The following is a 14,415-nucleotide window of genomic DNA, read 5'->3' as shown; positions in this document are numbered from 1 at the left end:
CTACACATTTTTCCGTTGCAAAAAAAAAAAGAAACCACACAGAATAACAATGAAATTTTGTTAATACACGTATATTTGACTACATAATTTTCAATAACTAGACGTGATTTGTTAGAACTAATCTTGTTATTAGTGCTAGGTTTAGATTATTTCGTGGTTTTTCTTGAGTGCACGTTGGCATGAAAAAGAAGCATGCGGACGCAGTCATTAAGAGTGCTCGGCACGTGCTCGGCACGGCCATTCTGTTGCGAGGTGGACGGGCAAGTGAGATGAAAGATCGTGCCGCGTGTGGTGAGAAGGTTGTGAATGGCAAGATTATCAAACTCCTTCCCGTTGTCTGTTTGCAACGCATGGATGGAACATCCAAACTGCATGGAGACATAGGAGTAGAACGCAGTGAGAGTGGCAACAGCATCCGACTTCCGCCGCAACGGGAAGGTCCACACATAGTGCGAAAAATCATCAAGTATAACAAGATAATAAAGATTGCCCATGTTACTAGCAACAAGAGAGGTCCAAACATCACTATGAATTAACTCAAACGGGTAGGATGCAACATGCGAAGAAGTGCTAAATGCAAGACGAACATGTTTGCCGAGACCACATGCATGAGATGTGTGATCGTCGATCTTATTACACGTGAAGGAAAACTACGAAGAATATGACGAAGGGTGGCTGGGTTGGGATGTCCTAGTCGAGCATGCCATGGGTGTGGCGGCGGAGGAAGCGGATGAGTGGACCGGGTAGAGCTCGTCGGGGCTGTCAAATCGGTGGAGCACCCTCCGGGTACGGGGATCCTTAACAGAAAAGCCAAACATGTCAAATTCAACGGTGACAGGATTTTCACGTGTAAAAGAACGAACGGAGACAAGATTTTTAATGATGTCAGGAGTGACAAGTATATTAGAAAGTGATAACGGCATGGAGTTAGATGGAAATTAAGGCAGCATGACCAACATGAGTAATGATCATGGAGGAACCGTCGCCCACGGTAATGCGAGCGGCAGTGTGAACGGGGTGGGCGGCGAGGAGGTTACCCGGGTTGAAGGGCATGTGAGCCGTGGCTCCGGTGTCCATGTACCAGTCGCCACCACCGTTGTACTACTGCGGCGTGGGAGCGGAGTGGAGAGCTGCTATAAGCGCGGGATCCCAGGGCGCCGGTGGAAGTTCCGGAGCCGACGGCTACGGCTATGGTGGAGGGGCCGCGAGGAGCGGGGGTACCCGCCGGCCGAAGGCGCCCCATAGGGCACAGAGGGGTCGTAGGGCAGCACGGGCGCGTGCAGCTGAGGAGCCGCGTGAAGCTCCTGATGAGTGGCCGGGCGGGCGCCGAAGAAGCCAGGGACAGGGGCGCGCGGTACAAGCATGGGGTACGCGTGGACAACCCCCATCTAGGGGTTCTGGCCAGCCTGCCAGGGAGTCGGCGGGAGCGGCTGCTGCGGCTGGCGGGGGGCCCCGCCCTTGGGCGACCGAATGCTGCTGATGTGGATTGCAGCTGCTGCGGCGGGTAGGGGAACCCGGGCGGGGGTTGCGCCTGGAAGGGGCCCGGACCGGGCCGCGGCTGAGGAGCCGGGGCGGTGGGCGGTTCGCCACCGCGGGTGCCGGCGGGGAGGGCCGTGTGAGTGGGCCGAGTGCGCGAGATCCTCATCCTCCATTCCTCCAGCTTCAGGTACGCCATGACTTTGGGGAAAGTTGGGTCAGTGATGAGGGGGATGTTGGAGGCGCCGTTCCCGAAGTCATCGTTCAGGCCGGCGATGAGCGTGCTGAGAAGAAGCTCGTCGGAGACCTTCTCACCAAGGTCACGGAGCTCGTGAACGAGCTTCTTGAGGCGCATGCAATAATCGTCAACGGACGAGTCGTGCTGCTGACACCCAAAAAACTCGCCGTGCAAGAGAACCTTGCGCTGCAGCGTGTTGTCGGTGAAGAGACCGTTGAACTTGCTCCAGACGGTGTGAGCATCATCCTCGGCAGAGACCACCGTGTGGAAAAGGTCCTTCGAGATGGTGGTGTAGAACCAACGAATGAGAGTGGCATCGATGGTCATCCACTCCTCATCGTCCTCCATGAACCGGGAATCCACGGATCCGTAAACGTGATCCCGGAGATTGTACTCATCGAACACAAGGGAGAAGTACGGCTTCCAGGCATAGTAGGTGGAGGTGAGGTGATCGAGGACGATGGAAACCCGACTGAGGATGTTGAGATCGCGGATGAGGATGGGGTCAGGGCCGGCGAACGGGTTGGTGCGGGTGGTGGCAGAGGATCCGGGGGACGCCATGGGTGCGGGAGGGGAGGTGGTGCGGCGCGGCTCGGGAGGGGCGACACGGCTAGCGGCGTGGGTTAGGGGAGGCGGGCAGGTTAGGGTTAGGGGAGAGGGGTGCGGAAGAAGGTAGGGGAGGCGGCGGCTGGACACGGGCGGCGGGGCGGCGCGTAAGGACGCGGCGGCAGCGTCGGCGGGGTGTAGCACGGCGGCGGCGGCAGGGAGTAGGGTTAGGATCGAAGGTATGATACCATGTTGGAAGAGAATGTTTTGGCAATGCAACTCGATGTATTGATCGGTGCATAACGCATGTATATATGGGTGTACAAGGTGGGCCTCAACCTCAACTATACAATAACTAGGAGGTGGGCCAAGATATACAATATACATGCACAACCATATATTCAACAGCTCTGGTCCCCCTATAATGTGTCTGGCAGCCGCCTCTTCAAGGTCTGCCTCAGTGTAATCTTCCATGAAACTTGCCTTCTCAGCAACAAGCACTTCTGCTGCTGCGACGGCGAGTTCTGGCTGGCGGCTGCGAGTCAGGCGTGGTGCTGACCAGGGAGCAACTGTTCACGACAATGCTGGGCATGGTCTCGCGCAAGGTGCTGGTTCAGAATTTGGTGGATCTTCCCGAATGGGCGATTCATATTGTTTTTTTCTTGATACCTCCAAACCCCCAAAAATTAATTATAGTGGTTTGTGACTTGTGAGAAAGACAGGCATGGCCACAAAAGTGATAGACGTGAATTGTTACTAAACCTATGCTAGGACTGCTTATGTTGTGGTGCATGTCTTATCCTTATATATGATGGCCATATGAGATGGATACATATTTAGAAGCACATGCATACATGTGCGTCCAAATATGCTCTGCAGCCTGGTGGCACAGTAGCATACCTCATGTGTGTTTCTGCAGCTGTATAACCAGTTGCGGCCTGGTCCATGGTAATTGTTGTGGTATGCTACATCAACTTCAGCACCTTTCTTGATTATTTATGAACTAGCAGTAGTGCAGTACCATTGTTTCACATTATGTCTCTACATTGTGTAAAATGGTCACCAACTATATAATAAAATTCAAATAAATGTGAACTACAAAACAAATAAACGACTCCTTTTTTATGTATTTCACTAGCAAAAATGCCCGTGCATTGCAACGGGTCATAAAATTTATAATAGTTCAACAACAATCATGTCAAACATCAAACAACATTGTCAACTCCATTTTTACCGTTAGATCACTCTCAGTATATATAATATATTTTTTGTAACAATGCTACCTTCCCTAGACATTCATTATTATTCTACTTGGATTCATATGGTTCACATACTGCACAAAAAAAGGGTTCTTATGTGATTTTCGTGCATACTGCAACATAGAACATCGTCCCCTTACCAAAAACACGTACGCACCTGCACGTCCTGCCTGTGTTTTATGGAAAATATGGTACTACAAAAATGCATGTATGTGTTGATTCGATAGAAATAGAGGAGGGGAACATATGGTATCAACTAAATCACCATGACAAATATTGTTCAACAAACACACATAACATGGATATTGGGGGAAAAAAAGGGACTATAAACATATGCGGCCAAAGAGATTGACAATATAATTCAAAACCTCATTTTTGCGGCGTTGCCAGAAGAAAGTTGCCTCTCTATCTTATCAGAAAATGTATAGAGCATCTTATTTTTCTCATAGAGAAATTAAGATCTATCCTGAAATTTCAATGGAATGAACGGATTGAGAATAACATTCCATGATGTATCTAGCAAAACAGAAGGCCAAAAACATGTATGCTTTAGAGGTAACACTGAATTAAAATTCTTGCTAAAACTAATGGATAAACTGTATTTCTCCTGGAGATGCATCCATCAACGGACAGAAAACATAATTATCCACCTCTGAACTTGAGTACAGTTGTATCAAAGGAAGCCTCCAGCAAAAAGAGAAGAGGGTAAGTCACGCATTAGTAGAGGCCAGGAAAGGCACGAACAAATCAAGCATGCGTCATGCTTTGCTATGATATCAGACGACTGGGTACTTAAACTACAACGTTGGCTACCAATGATTTTGTCGATTTAGCTCACTAATGGTACCTGGCCTGACAGTGCTCATACTACTTTTGCTATAATATTTGTATCAAACATTCAAACCATCTGTACTCCTTTTTGTCTTACACATCTTAGTTCACTATGGAATTGACAGGCATAAACCTTGCACCAGGAGTGTCCCATCAAGACGAAGATCCACAACCGCTTCTACAGTCGACTTGACTGTTTAATAGGTGACTTGCAGTGCATCTGTGCCATGATGAGTGCTGGATCGGCACCATGATGAGTGCTGCCACCACCGCCTGAGGCCTAACTCCAGCACTCGCGGCGCCCTGCGCCATCCCCTCTTCCTGACTCCTCAGAATCCCTCTTCATCCGTTCTTTTACACTTGCTTTCTTTTTCAGCGCGGCTGGGGAATTGTATGTATCGCCACATCTGCCCCCTCGTATCAACCGTGAGGCCCACTACTCCGGCGAGCCGGCCTCGACATGACAGAGCGGAGCTCCTAGATCGGAGGCGCCGATTTGGGCGGCGTGTTATGTACCATGACTTGTATCATATATACTCTCGGTCAGTTCCAAACATTCTCTATACATCTGTAAAAAAATCGAGATATTTGTAAATTTTGTATTTGAGTTCCACTTATTGTACATGTAAAATCGAACGCTCTGTTCCCTAGCTAATTAATCTCGATTTAATATCTAAATCCAATACGATCTAAGTTCATTAGCTGACTATCATTGCAAAGACAGCAGCAGTCCGGCCGGCGACGGGAAGATCCTCCTCTTGCTGCGGTCGGAGATGGTCTCCAGCCTCGGCGACCATGGGCAGCCCATTGCCCCGACGAGCTGCTCGTGGTGCTGCTTCTGCTCCGGCGTGCTGCACAGCTCCGTCGCTGACGCATTCACCCTTCCCGACGCGCGCTAGCCGGCAGCCGTTGCCGCTTTTCGATGAACTGCAGCAGGACCTGGATAAGCACCGCGGAGCCGTCATCGCCGCCCTTGACGTACTCGAACGGACACTGTCCGTGGCATGCAAGCTGCCCACGTCTTCCTGCCCCCGGCGCGGCCAACAGCGATCCAAGCGTGGCCGCCTTGCCGCTGCTGTTGCCGCCGGGAGGGTTGGAGAGGTGGCGCCGGGGGACCACGAAGCAGGTCTGGCCCAGCAGAAGTCGCTCCCTCGGCCACGCGATGGGGACCAGGAGGCCGACGAAGGACTGGGCCGGGCAGACCACTAAGTAGCTCTGGCCCGGCAGTAGTCGCTCCCCCGGCCACGCGATGGGGAGTTGGGGACCAGGAGGCTGACGAAGGAGTGGGCCGTTCTTGACGTACTCGAACGGGCACTGCCGTGGCCTGCAAGCTGCCCCCGTCTTCCTGCCCCCTGACGCGGCCAACAACTACGCGAGCGTGGCCGCCTTGCCGCGGCTGTTGCCGCCGGGAGGGTTGGCGAGGACGCGCCGAGGGACCACGAAGTAGGTCTGGCCCGGCAGTAGTCGCTCCCCCGGCCACGCGATGGGGACCAGGAGGCCGGCGAAGGAGTAGGCCGGGCAGACCACGTGGTCCGCCGAGAGCAGCTCGGTCATCACGTCCGTGGCGTGAAGACGCTGCCGTTGCCCTCATCTTTGTCGTTGTTGTCATCGGTGACCGGTAGCGAACCTGTCCGCCTGCTCCATTACACCAGCCTGGCCGTTGCGGGACTCGGCCGCTGCCGACATGCTCAAGCATGGGGAGAGGCCGTTGCCCATGGCGCAAAAGAACAGAAGCTTCTAGATGGTGGAGGAGACGTTGGATGAGCTAGCTAGGCAGTCAGCTGGAGCATTGTGGCATGTGAATCCCTCCGGACCCTTGCAATGATTGGATGGCGGGTTGACATCGGAAGTTCCAGCCAGACAATTGACGGCATAGGACGTACAAACCCGGACTAAAATTTAGGTAGGTCTACTTTTAAATCTCAGCCGTCAATCTTTATGGTTAACATAAAATCGACGGATATAAAAAGATGACGTATGAAGAATTATGAAAGCCTCCGTCTTTTAATATTAAGTATAGATATAGATATAGATATAGATATAGATATAGATATAGATATAGATATAGATATAGATATAGATAGTGGCAGCATACCCACTAGTTGGTGGAGCATTGGAGACCAGAAATCGAAATCACATGGGTTTCATCTACCGTGTAGGTGACACAGGCATTTTTTTTTCTAGAAGGGGATAGCCCTGGCCTTTGCATCATGATGCAGACAGTCATAATTTATTGAAGTGCACAAGTTTTATAGTCAAGTCTTTGTAAAAATTAAAAAAAACACACGACCAAGAGCTTCTTCAATGGCTCAATGTGTAGAGCTGCCTGCTAAGAGAAGCAAAAAAATTTGGCCTCTAGTGCTCAAGTTCCTGCTTCTGCTAGTGATCTTCCACAATCCTCTGCTCATGATATAGAAGAAGAAATGTCAGAAGAAAGCAGCAGTTTTGATGAAGAAGATGCATCTACTGCCTCCTTGCTCAAGGAATACAGGCCCAGAAAAAATTACCCCTTTTTCGAGAACCTTTTAGAAGTTCTATCCATATGTGTTCTGATCGCAATTCAGGCGGTTCAGGCCTACGATAAGAGCTAGAGGCTTGTTATAACACCGTGGTTTGTTAAGAGTTCCAAACTCATAGTGACAACTAAACACGAGGGTTGCGCTCGTTGCGAGACTTAACCCAACACCTTACGGCATGAGCTGGCGGCAGCCATGCACCAGCTATGTCCACATTCCTGAGGGCACCCCTCTCTTTCAAGAGGATTCGCGGCTTTGAACTGGGAAGGTCCCTCAACCATAGCGTGATACAACCAATGGCTTCCCTACTGAAACCAAAGAAATCCTCTGGGCGGTAGCCCTACCTACGAGTAGAACAGTATCGTATTTTTTTTCAGTACATCTTCCACTCATTCATTCCAAACCCGTAATCTGGAAGAGTAATGCTTTGAAATACGCGTGCATGACTCAACCACATAATCTGTTAGTTACACGCAATCAAAACCAGTTGAGTAAAGCCCGTGCAACCATCTCCATATGGTTATACCCAAAGGCCATAAACTCCTGGGCGTCCATACGCTGCATTAATTACCACATAAGGATTGATGCAATGACCCTGTAGATAACCTACACAAAATTTGGAGAGTACTATATGTTAAAAACACAGTCATTTCAGCAATTCCAAATTTCCCATGGTAAGACCGAAACTACCACATAGATATGCCCCTTGATGATTGTGCTAAATACCAGCCAGCAAGTTCCCAAACAAGTTTGTGATACTTGTTGTTGGTTTCAGGTTGTACGCTACATGGGCATTTGTTGTACTGCTGAAATCCTTGTTTATGCATGTAAGCTAGTGTTTTGATCATAAAAAGGGTGAAATGATGGCTATGTAACTTAGCTATATTAAATTATCGACATTGTTGTGCGCGGGCTACGGTTGCTACCTTGTTAATTGACATGGCATTATGTTTATCATAAACTGGAGGGCCTTGTTTGATGATGTGCAGCAAATCTGAGATTACCAAAGCAAATCTCGGCTGCTATATTCAAATTGAACCCCACGGCCATCATTGAAGATGTTAACTCACAAATTGAGAAATATAAACCAACTATTATAAAGTTGAATCTACAAAACACAAGAAACAGTGCGGCTGTTTGACAGAAATCAAAGTTGGGGAGGCGAATTTGAACTACCTTTGTTGAAGGATTTCGCAAAATAAAAGCAAGAGGGGAAGGAATACATGAAAAAGAAACCAGCAGGGGAAACCGGAGCAAAAAGAAACAACGATCATCAGATCGATCGCGTGTGAGATGCCTACACATGGCTTGTAGGATCGAAGTTGCATTACTGAATGGTTGCAAAGAGCAGTGGGTTGGTACATTGATTTTTTTATAGTCTGCCCATGTACACTAAATATTCAAGTGCACTACGGCCTGGTAATGTACTTCTGGTTTATTGTATACCAGGATTTACACCGTGTGTTCGTATGTTCTCCCCTAACCTCACCTCCATGATGCCGCACCGTCGCTTCATCGCGTGACAATTTAGTGCACTACGACCTGGTAATGTACTTCTGGTTTGGGTCCTTCCCCGCGGTCGGCTCGTCGGTGGATAGGTTCCACCTCCGGACCCATGGCACCATCCTAGTCAGCCTCCTCTGATGTCCAAGCTGCCACCGACAGGCACACAACATATGACCAATCTAACATGTTGTCATGCTCAAATGCTGCAAACCAGTGCGGCCTCCATATGTTTTGCCCACCGCGGCCTGGCATGCTGGAGCGGCCGGAGCCGAGCAAGGTTCACTACAATTCCATGCATGATCTGGTGCTGCATTGGAATTCAGTGGACCTTTGCGAATGTACAGCCCATATTGTTTTATTCTTGATGCCACCTAATCCCAAAAATATGTGTAATGGTTTGCGAGGAAGAGAGCCATGGTTATAAAAGTTACCAATGTAAAATGTTATGCTAAACTTATGCGAGGACTACTTATGTTGTGGTGCATGTCTTGTATATGATGGCCATATGAGAGTGGATTTTCTGAAATAAACATTTAGAGGCATGTGCACCCCGATGCGTACTACTACTTTCTGGGCCCAAATAAACTCTTCAGCTTGGTGGCACCAGTATACCTCAAGTGTGTGTGAGAAGCTTTATAACCAGTATTACCTTGTGAGACATCATTCAGTAGGTACGTACATAGGGCCTCTTCATGACCTCTTATGATCTCCTTGCAATCCTCCAATGCAGACCCTTGAAAACTGAAAATAGTACCTGTCCTATTATTTTAACAAAAATGGACTGGATAATTTTCAACTCAATATACATGTATATGATTTTGTTGGCATTTTTTCAAAAGTTAGAAATATGATTAAGCTGTATATACAAAGTGGGTACCCTCAAATCCAAGATCATTCTTCTATTTTAAAAAGATACTCGGTGCAAATGGTATTACTTCTATTGCTTGTTGCTACGTTCTGGCGTGTTCTGCACACAAATCTTTAAAAGGGTAGATGGCAGAGATAGGAGGCAAAGGTACCTTTGAGGTATCGGAATTTTTCACTTATAAAAATCTCTCTAGTGCATGCAAGCAACTAAAAATTGATGAATCTTTTCATCTGCTAAGTTATAAAAATAATTGATATTATTAGTAAGTGAAAAGTTCATATCCTTAGGTTTAGGGCTGATGTTGAGTAGGAGGAAGTTGGCTAGTTTGTGCCTAATTTGCACATATGGATTCTTCTTTGACGTAATTCTTGTCACCCTCAACTTAGGAAGGGACTAGAGTCGTGTAATGACTGACAGACAATCCAAAAATCCCATGTGTGATTTCTTTGTGATCAGTATTCATGTCCCTCAACATGTTTGATAGTGAACATATAACTTAGTAAGAAGTGACATTATTCCTTATGGTAGTCCAAGCTAAGCAAGCAAAGTAATGCTCATTCATAATAGAACTAACATAACATTCTAAGCACATTTTAGGTATTCTAACGCGAATGTACTAAAGAAGTTCTTCGATGGTGCCAATGCTGAGAACCAAGTAACTATGAAATTTGTTTGAGTTACTCTAGGACGATTTATTTCCAACACCTCCCATTCCTATAGATTTAACTATCGATTGGTGGACTCTTTTGTGTGATCATGTATGATAAATGATTGTAGCTAAAATATGCAAAAACAAAATCTAAATTTTTGAGACCTTATCCATGGGCATGGACATGGATACATTCACATTGTTGTCTTTTATGGGGCTCCGCCAAGTGGTTGGTATTATTGTGTCACCCAACCCAACATTGATCTTATGACACTACATACATTAGAAAGTTTGCTAAAGTTTGTAATATATACAAATGGGCATCCACGACATACAATTAGCAACATATGAAAACTAGCAACAATCTAACTAACCAGGTAATAGATGTGATGTTAATATAGTTCTAATGAGGTTTTTTTGAGCTCATTATAAGTATACTATTCGGTTAGAAGTAGGTCTCTTGCTAAGTCTGATTAGATGGGGTCCGTTGCATGTACCCCATAAGTCTTGCCAATCTGTGCAATGAACTGAAAATTGAGGGACGTTATCATGTGTAAATATTTGATCTGCTACCTCATATTTATTTTAAACTCCTGAATTAATTAAAACCATGTAGTCTCGCCTTTGATTGTATGTGGGAAGGTCATAATTTGAAGCAAAATATTTATTATTTATTAGATATTGTGTAAAAAAATTATTATGCAAGAGATGTGTGTTGGTTGATAGCTGAGTGTGGATCCAGTGGCACGTGGAAAGATACCATGTGCCAAGGAATAAGATTCTCCTTAAAATGTGATTATTCATTCTAATCAAGGCAAATCAATCAATAGCTACATGTTTACAAACTCACGGAAAAGAAGTTTTTTTCTTTTCAAAAGATCCAGATTTGTACGTGATAACATATGGTGCAACAGCAAACTGAATATAACTTAGAGTTATGTGCAAGAAAATGGAAGATCGTACTGCCCATGCCCTGGTATATTCCCATCAAGTTGATTTACTTGCAATTTCCTCCTTTAATTTGAAAAAAATGGCATGGGCAGTATGACCTTCCTTAAGGTTTTCATGGATTGAGGAGAACTAAAAAATGGCATGCTACGCCCGAATGTAAAGCCCATATTGTTTTATTCTTGATGCCACCTAATCCCAAAAATATGTGTAGTGGTTTGCGAGGAAGAGAGACATGGTTATAAAAGTTACCAATGTAAAATGTTATGCTAAACTTATGCTAGGACTACTTATGTTGTGGTGCATGTCTTGTATATGATGGCCATATGAGAGTGGATTTTCTGAAATAAACATTTAGAAGCATGTGCACCCCGATGCGTACTACTACTTTCTGGGCCCAAATAAACTCTTCGGCTTGGTGGCACTAGTATACCTCAAGTGTGTGTGAGAAGCTTTATAACCAGTATTACCTTGTGAGACATCATTCAGTAGGTACGTATATAGGGCCTCTTATGATCTCCTTGCAATTCTCCAATGCAGACCCTTGAAAACTGAAAATAGTACCGGTCCTATTATTTTAACAAAAATGGCATGGATAATTTTCAACTCAATATACATGTATATGATTCTGTTGGCATTTTTTCAAAAGTTAGAAATATGATTAAGTTGTATATAGAAAGTGGGTACCCTCAAATCCATGATCATTCTTCTGTTTTGAAAAGATACTCGATGCAAATGGTATTACTTCTATTGCTTTTTGCGACGTTCTGGCATGTTCTGCACACAAATCTTTAAAAGGGTAGATGGCAGAGATAGGAGGCAAAGGTACCTTTGAGGTATCGGAATTTTTCACTTATAAAAATCTCTCTAGTGCAAGCAAGCAACTAAAAATTGATGAATCGTTTCATCTGCTAAGTTATAAAATTTAATTGATATTATTAGTAAGTGAAAACTTCATATCCTTAGGTTTAGGGCTGATGTTGAGTAGGAGGAAGTTGGCTAGTTTGCACATATGGATTCTTCTTTGACGTGTAATTCTTGTCACCCTCAACTTAGGAAGGGATTAGAGTCGTGTAATGACTGAGAGACAATCCAAAAATCCCATGTGTGATTTCTTTGTGATTAGTATTCATGTCCCTCAACATGTTTGATAGTGAACATATAACTTAGTAAGAAGTGACATTATTCCTTATGGTAGTCCAAGCTAAGCAAGCAAAGTAATGCTCATTCATAATAGAACTAACATAGCATTCTAAGCGCCTTTTAGGTATTCTAACGCGAAGGTACTAAAGAAGTTCTTCGATGGTGCCAATGCTAAGAACCAAGTAACTATGAAGTTTGTTTGAGTTACTCTAGGACGATTTATTTCCAACACCTCCCAATCCTATAGATTTAACTATCGATTGGTGGACTCTTTTGTGTGATCATGTATGATAAATGATTGTAATTAAAATATGCAAAAAAAATCTAACTTTTTGAGACCTTATCCGTGGGCATGGACATGGATACATTCACATTGTTGTCTTTTATGGGGCTCCCTCAAGTGGTTGGTATTATTGTATCACCCAACCCAACATCAATCTTATGACACTACATACATTAGAAAGTTGCTAAAGTTTGTAATATATATGAATGGGCATCCACGACATACAATTAACAACATATGAAAACTAGCAATAATCTAACTAACCAGGTAATTGTTGGGGAACGTAGCAATTTCAAAAAATTGCACCTATGCACACACAAGATCATGGTGATGCATAGCAACGAGCGGGGAGAGTGTGTCCACGTACCCTCGTAGACCGAAAGCGGAAGCGTTTATCAACGCGGTTGATGTAGTCGTACACCTTCACGATCCGTCCCGATCAAGTACCGAACGTACGGCACCTCCGTGTTCAGCACACGTTCAGCTCGATGACGTCCTCGCCTTCTTAATCCAGCAAGAGGGGCGAAGTAGTAGATGAGTTCCGGCAGCACAACGACGTGGTGACGGTGTTGGTGAAGAACAATCTCCGTAGGGCTTCGCCTAAGCACTACGAAAACTATGACGGAGGATAAACTAGAGGGGTCGGGATTGCCGGCACACGGCTTGGTGTTTCTTGATGTCTCTTGGGTGCTAGCCCTACCCCTCTATTTATATGTTGAGCCTTGGGGTCGAAACTTGGAGTAAAATCCTCCACAAAGTCGGTTTCACCCAAAAGGCAAGAGTCCTTCTCGGACTCCAGGGCCAGACGCCAGGGTTCTCGGCATCTGGACCCAGACGCCAGGGACCCTGGCGTCTGGCCCCTGGACTCCGCAAAACTTTCTTTTGCACTTTCCAAAAACCTTGTGGGCTTTCCCCTTTGGCCCAAATAAAGTGTTCTCGTACCCAAACATTTCGGGAGACATCCGGAACTCCTTCCTGTGAATTCCGGAACCCTTCCGGAGATCAAACACTACTATCCCATATATAAATCTTTACCTCCGGACCATTCCGGAGCTCCTCGTCATGTGCATGATCTCATCAGGGACTCCGAACAACATTCGGTTACCAACATACATAACTCGTATAATACTATATCGTCAATGAACGTTTAAGCGTGCGGACCCTACGGGTTCGAGAACTATGTAGACATGACCGAGACACCTCTCTGGTCAATAACCAATAGCGGAACCTGGATGCCCATATTGGCTCCTACATATTCTATGAAGATCTTTATCGGTCAAACCGCATAACAACATACGTTGTTCCCTTTGTCATCGGTATGTTACTTGCCCGAGATTCGATTGTCGGTATCTCAATACCTAGTTCAATCTCGTTACCGGCAAGTCTCTTTACTCGTTTCGTAATACATCATCCCGCGACTAACTGATTAGTCACATTGCTTGCAAGGCTTATAGTGATGTGCATTACCAAGAGGGCCCAGAGATACCTCTCCGACAATCGGAGTGACAAATCCTAATCTCGATCTATGCCAACTCAACAAGTACCTTCGGAGATACCTGTAGAGCACCTTTATAATCACCCAGTTACGTTGTGACGTTTGGTAGCACACAAAGTGTTCCTCTGGTATTCGGGAGTTGCATAATCTCATAGTCATAGGAACATGTATAAGTCATGAAGAAAGCAATAGCAACAAACTATACGATCATAGTGCTAAGCTAACGGATGGGTCTTGTCCATCACATCATTCTCCTAATGTTGTGACCCCGTTCATCAAATGAAAACACATGTCTATGGTCAGGAAACATAACCATCTTTGATAAACAAGCTAGTCAAGTAGAGGCATACTAGGTACAATCTGTTTGTCTATGTATTCACACATGTATCAATTTTCCGGTTAATACAATTCTAGCATGAATAATAAACATTTATCATGATATAAGGAAATAAATAATAACTTTATTATTGCCTCTAGGGCATATTTCCTTCAGTCTCCCACTTGCACTAGAGTCAATAATCTAGTTCACATCGCTATGTGATTTAACACCAATAGTTCACATCACCATGTGATTAACACCCATAGTGCACATCGCTATGTGACCAACACCCAAAGGGTTTACTAGAGTCGGTAATCTAGTTCACATCGCCATGTGAT

General features: G+C 45.4%; 1 pseudogene; it reads right to left on the bottom strand.

The window, feature by feature from the left end:
* Positions 1–5,059: 5,059 nt before the first annotated feature.
* On the bottom strand, positions 5,060–6,066 carry LOC123165589 (uncharacterized; annotated as a pseudogene).
* Positions 6,067–14,415: the final 8,349 nt, after the last annotated feature.

This window comes from Triticum aestivum, chromosome 7D (assembly GCF_018294505.1).
Source record: "Triticum aestivum cultivar Chinese Spring chromosome 7D, IWGSC CS RefSeq v2.1, whole genome shotgun sequence".
Lineage (NCBI taxonomy): Eukaryota > Viridiplantae > Streptophyta > Magnoliopsida > Poales > Poaceae > Triticum > Triticum aestivum.
This window is presented reverse-complemented; position numbering and strand designations above follow the sequence as displayed.